The following is a 6,000-nucleotide window of genomic DNA, read 5'->3' as shown; positions in this document are numbered from 1 at the left end:
GAGGATTTTTCCGCGTTTATAGAATATTTGAAGGTACAAAATGGCACCAAGTGCCAATTACTTAGTTGCCAACCCAATATTAGTAAATTATCGCTCATGATGATCCAGATATTGGAGCTTCGAGAACGGCTATAGCAGAACGACAATAGTCAAGAGCTTCCGTAGTTTCTTCGCGAAAAGACGAGAAAATTTGATCAGCGACGACATGGAAGCGCGACGAGACGATCGGATCGTTTGGTTCCGGTGATTAAAAATGGCGAGGAAGGGCGGTGAAGAAATCGATGCTTCGCGTTTCCGACCTACGACCCTCGATTACGCAATTCGATGCGCCTGCCGAGAGAGAAAATTCTCGCCACTTGTCTACGACTTTTCTTTTTCCCATGTCTGTTCAGAGATTTCACTTAATAACGAATTAATTTCCTCGTCCTAAATCCTGCAGCCGGCTCGAACAAACGTATTGCGAAACTTGCTTCAGCGTTCGTTGTAGGTTTGCTCCTCTTCGTAAACGGAGAAATTTCGGTGGTGCAGGTTCTCGAAGACAATACGGCTCTCGTGTCAGCATCTTATCTGCAATGTCTCTCTTTGAATATTCCTCTCGCGTGCGCGAGCTGCTATCTCGCAGCTGCATCTCGGCGTCGATTACGTTGTCGCAATTACGTTTCCTCTTGGAGAAAAAAACACCGTTTTGTAGCTTCTTATTGCTTCTCCGGAGGCGAAAATCTTCATAAATCTCGTCCAAATTGAGTTTTTCTTCCGAAAGGATCACACGCGATAGCTTCTTAACGCGGAAATCAGAATCTTTCGTTTGAGAAATCTTTGATGGAAGTATTCGAGTGACTCGTCAAACATCAAAGTTAACGTTATTGTACGTATATACTCTGTGGACCATAAGTGCCAGGACAGCCACTTGTTACACAGTCGGAGACAAAAATACAGGTAGCGAGGACAGATGTCGATGAAGTTTCGTTGAATGTGGCTCATCTATACAAAATTATGAATGTTAATTTCAGTTACTTAAAAAATAATCTGTGTATTATAACACGCACAGGCGGATACGAGGTGATTGCTTATGATAAAATAGGAATAAAGTATGAAATAAAATTTGTTCATTTCATAAGGAATCGCAGAGCAGAAATATAGGACTGGAACATAGAAGAAAGGATAAAATACAAAGAAGATATGTAAAATGGATCCTAAGCTTAGGCATGACAACACCGAACTACATATTGGCAGAGGAATGCAAACTGACGGAAATAGAAGAAAAAGCACTGAGGAGAGCAGCAAGGTATGAGGGGAAGGCCATAGAGTCGAAGAAAGAATTAGTAAAGGAGTGCATAGAGGAAAGAGAGAGAAACTGGGGAAATGGCCAAGGAGGGAAAAGAGAAAGAAGGAACTAGAAGAAGTGAGAAATGGAGACACAAAGGGAAGCAAGAGAAGAACAAGTAAGGACGACAGTAGACCAAATTATAGAAGAAAGGAGAAAGAGAGAAGCAAAAGAGAGGGGGAAAAGGATAAGGGAGTCAAAGTATAACAAGCATTACAAAGAGATTGCCAAAGAAGAGTTACCAAAGTACGTAGAAGGGAAGATAAAGTGGAAGGACAGAGAAATACTAGCAAAATTCAGACGTGGAAACGAGACCAAAGCAAAGGAATACTAGAAAGAAGAGGGAGGAAGAAGATGCAGACGATGTAAAAGGAAAGAAGACCTAATAGAAGAATGCGAAATACCTGGAGAGACGAAGGAAGCAGAGAAGATATTAAACGAGACAGAAGAAGGAATAAGGGAAAGCGATAATGGAGAAGAGAAGGGCAGTGCAAGACGGGGAGGGACGACAATAAGGAAGCACAGCAATAGTCTTAGAAATAAATTACACAGCGGAGTGCAATATAATAGAGTAGATAAGAGGGGAGATAGACACATAAGAAAAGAGCGTAGAGAAAACGTAAAAGCGTGATTAGGCAAAAACATGTAAAACCGAAAACTCGTCCGAAGCCGAAAGGCACGGACTAAGAATAATAAATAAAAAATAAAATCATAAGTAATCACATTCGGCCGCGCCATGTATAATAAATAAAACTTAGGTATATAACTGTAACAATGGTACCATTTCGATTAAACTCCATCGATACAACTTCCATTATCTGTCGATTTATTTTTATCTGCGACGATATTTGTTGGAAAACTCGAGCAATATTTACCTTATTTAGTATTTTATATTATGATACGTTGTTTCTTCATAGACACCATGATCATCATAACTATATAATATAATAAGTATATATATATACAGTTTATAATTATATAATAAGCGCATAGTAAGTAGATAATATAATACATAACAAGTACACTATAACGGATTAAATAGAATTTCGAAAGTCAGTACATAATATTAGATCGTCTCAAAAGTTTCTTCCGTTTTATAAGGAGATAGCGGATGCGCAACGTTCTTTGTTTCATATTATTTTATCGAATTACGTACGATCCATTTTGTTCTATTGGAAATACATTGGATGCACAAGGTGGATCATACATAATTCAATAAAATAATATAAAACAAAAAGTCCTTGTTCGTCTATTATTTCCTTATAGAACGAAAGGAACAAACTAATAATAAAACGGCGCTTGTAAAATGGTCAATACCTCGTACAACTATTTTGTTACTCGACAAGGTATTCGTCATTTCTGTAAATTCTGCGATCTTTTAATTACGAGGCAGATTAAGAACGGTGCCTTAAACAGATAGAAAAACTGCCAACGTTCGTACAATCAGTGACATTTAAACGGCAAACGCCTCTATTGGTATAACGAATAAATACTAGTATAATAAATACTACAATGAATTGCCAGGTTTTTTTTAGTATGTAACATGAATTCCACGTGTATCCTGTTGATTTCATAAAAAGATAGTACTTGTCGCTTCCGACTGTTTCGTTCGTATAATTTCATTTCTACAATTCACATACCAAAGTGTCCGGATACGAGCGCTAGTGTATACACAGAGTCAGAAAGGTGTAGCTAATTACACAGTCGCGCAACGATTGCATACGCGAGCGGCGAAGATGGAACGACGAACTCGTGCACGAGGATCCTCTCGCGGTTGACTCGACACGGCGCGGGGAAGGGGATTCCTCTTCTAGTCTTCGCCACGTGAGAAAGTGAAAGCAAAAGGCGAGTGCTCGAGGAGGCATCCTCTTCGAGGCGATCTCGACTCGTCTGTCTCTGGCGATCATCCTGAAAATCCGCGTGGCCCCTGAGCTATGAGCGGCTCGTTAACCCTCCTCTTGGATCCTGTCCCGAGCCAACCGTTGCACCATTTACGTACACGATTCGCTATACTTGTACAGAATTTTTAATTGATAAGAGTCGGCGCTGCTATTGGTTGAAAATGTAGTTGCCTGCGAGGAAGCAGACCGACGATTCGGTCGATTAGTCGGCTAAGGCCGACCTTAGCGCCTGTCTACAGATATCCGCGAACGATTCTAGCGGAAAACAAGTCGGTTAATTAAGGATCTGGTTAATTTAAGGCCCGACGACCGATTAGTCTCTACACACAAGGTCCCTTTACTAGCAGGAAGAGCCGTGTAAAAGATACGGCGTTTCGAAATGGGGTTCATTGATACAGCGAGGACGCGATTTACAGGACGAAAAGCTCGTACTGTGCGCAATTAACGCCGCTCCCGAGGTCTTAATTACGGAGTGGCTGGTTATTGTGACAGAGTGTGCAACTCCGTGTGAAAAAGAGGATTATCCACTCGTCGCCGTTCTCTTACGTAATCCACGCTTTGGCTCGATGCTTTGTCGTCTGAAACAAATTTTCGTGACTCTACTATCCGTAAATCACGCGAGGTCTCTACCGTTCAAATGTCTCGTTTGAATCAACCATCGCGTAACACAGTACGCGCGGCTATATTTACACGACTTTGACAGAAACAGGTCGCGACGCCGTTACGAGGCACCTTCAAAGTTGAGTTTCAAAATGTGGTCCCATAGAGAATGAGGTCCCAGCTACCGTCTAATGCGGCTCTAATATCACAGACATCGAGAAACAGCAAAGTTCACGTACGAATGGTTAAAGAAATGTCTAACTAGACGCTAATAGCGTCTCTTGCTGACGAAAAATAAAGGTCCATGTGCCTGAGATTATGCGAAGCTTGCGTATGCGAGTAGATGAGAAATGATAGTCGTTAATAACAGTAATAAATGGGCGGCCGACTCGGCTATAAGTAGCAAATAATAATAAGAAGAAATTTCGAGTTACGCTTATTGGGATACATTTTCATGTGTATCATATTCCGAGAGAAATCTTTCCCATGACACGACGACCTTATTGGCGAGCTTCGAGCAATTTTCAAATAGCGAACGATGGGAAGTGTTCCACTTTTTATCGGGAACGCCGGCTGGCACAACGGTCGTCTTCTTTCCCAATATTGTTTTCTCCGAGGAAGAGAACAATCGATATTTCCCACTAATGGAACCTGATTCCACTTGGAAATCGCCACGAGATTCGTTCGGTACGTTTGGAGGATCCACGGGCACGGCGTTTAGTCTGGCCAGCTTCCGATATGATAATGGCAACGGGTCGTCGCGATGTGCGCCGTCGGTCGGCGTAACTTTCACCGGGGCACACACGGGGACAAGGTGGTGTGTCGTGCGTGCGCGAATCCCCGAGCAAAGTTGCATAAACGCGGAGCCTCCGCGGCCTGGAACGTGGAAGTTATACAAGCGGCCGGTCCTGAGAGACTTTCCAGACGAGCGGCTGGATTCCTCCGCCTCCGAGGCAAGATCTTGGCTGGTGAACTTCGTGGGGAAGTCTTGACTTTGGGATGGAAAAAATGATCACCTCGCCAACTTCCTGTTTGCCTGGACCTCTTCAGCGCCTCGTGGAAATATTACACTGTCCCAAAAGTTTTACTTTCGTTTTGCAAGCAGATGATAGATGCGCGACATGTTTCGTTTCATATTATTTTATTGAATTACGCACGATCCATTCTATTCTATTGCTGCAAAGTTTTATAAGGAGATGTTAAATGCGCGACATTTTTCGTTTTATATTAATTTAATGAATTACGCACGATCCATTCTGTTCTGTTGCTGCAAAGTTTTATAAGGAGATGTTAGATGCGCGATATTTTTCGTTTTATATTGTTTTATTGAATTACGCACGATCCATTCTGTTCTGTTGCTGCAAAGTTTTATAAGGAAATGTTAGATGCGCGACATTTTTCGTTTTATATTAATTTACTGAATTACGCACGATCCATTCTGTTCTGTTGCTGCAAAGTTTTATAAGGAAATGTTAGATGCGCGACATTTTTCGTTTTATATTAATTTAATGAATTATGCACGATCCATTTTGTTCTGTTGGTACAAAAAATGTGCATCTATCACTTCCTTATAAAAGGAAATTTTTGCGACAACCTAATGTTTAATCACAGAATTCTTTTTTGTGAGTATACTATATGCGCTGTAAGGAATTTTTTGAAATTTGAAACTAACTCAAAAATGTACATAAAAATTATAAGAAACTTTTGGGACATCCTAATGTTTAAACTCCTATCACAGAATTCTTTTTTGTGAGTATACTATATGCGCTATAAGGAAGTTTTTGAAATTTGAAACTGACTCAAAAATGTACGTAAAAATTATAAGAAACTTTTGGGACAATATAATGTTTAAACTCCTATCACAGAATTCTTTTTTGTGAGTATACTATATGCGCTGTAAGGAAGTTTTTGAAATTTGAAGCTAACTCAAAAATGTACAGAAAAATTATAAGAAACTTTTGGGACATCCTAATGTTTAAACTCCTATCACAGAATTCTTTTTTGTGAGTATACTATATACGCTGTAAGGAAGTTTTTGAAATTTGAAACTAACTCAAAAATGTACATAAAAATTATAATTATATATGTTTAAACTCCTATCACAGAATTCTTTTTTCTGAGTATACTCTATGCTCTATAAGTTTTTGAAATTGTACATAAAAATTATAAGTCAGT

The 6,000-nt window shown here is 40.1% G+C and overlaps 1 long non-coding RNA gene across 1 annotated transcript in view; it reads left to right on the top strand.

The window, feature by feature from the left end:
* Positions 1-1,301: 1,301 nt before the first annotated feature.
* The window catches only part of LOC139995069 (uncharacterized), a 99,625-nt gene continuing 94,926 nt past the window's right edge, over positions 1,302-6,000 (top strand). The window contains exons 1-2 of the long non-coding RNA XR_011801846.1: positions 1,302-1,402; positions 1,459-1,626. This is a non-coding gene — a long non-coding RNA (uncharacterized lncRNA). The remainder of the gene's footprint in view (positions 1,403-1,458; positions 1,627-6,000) is intronic.

The sequence above is a fragment of the Bombus fervidus genome, chromosome 15, assembly GCF_041682495.2.
Source record: "Bombus fervidus isolate BK054 chromosome 15, iyBomFerv1, whole genome shotgun sequence".
Taxonomy (NCBI): Eukaryota; Metazoa; Arthropoda; class Insecta; order Hymenoptera; family Apidae; genus Bombus; species Bombus fervidus.
This window is presented reverse-complemented; position numbering and strand designations above follow the sequence as displayed.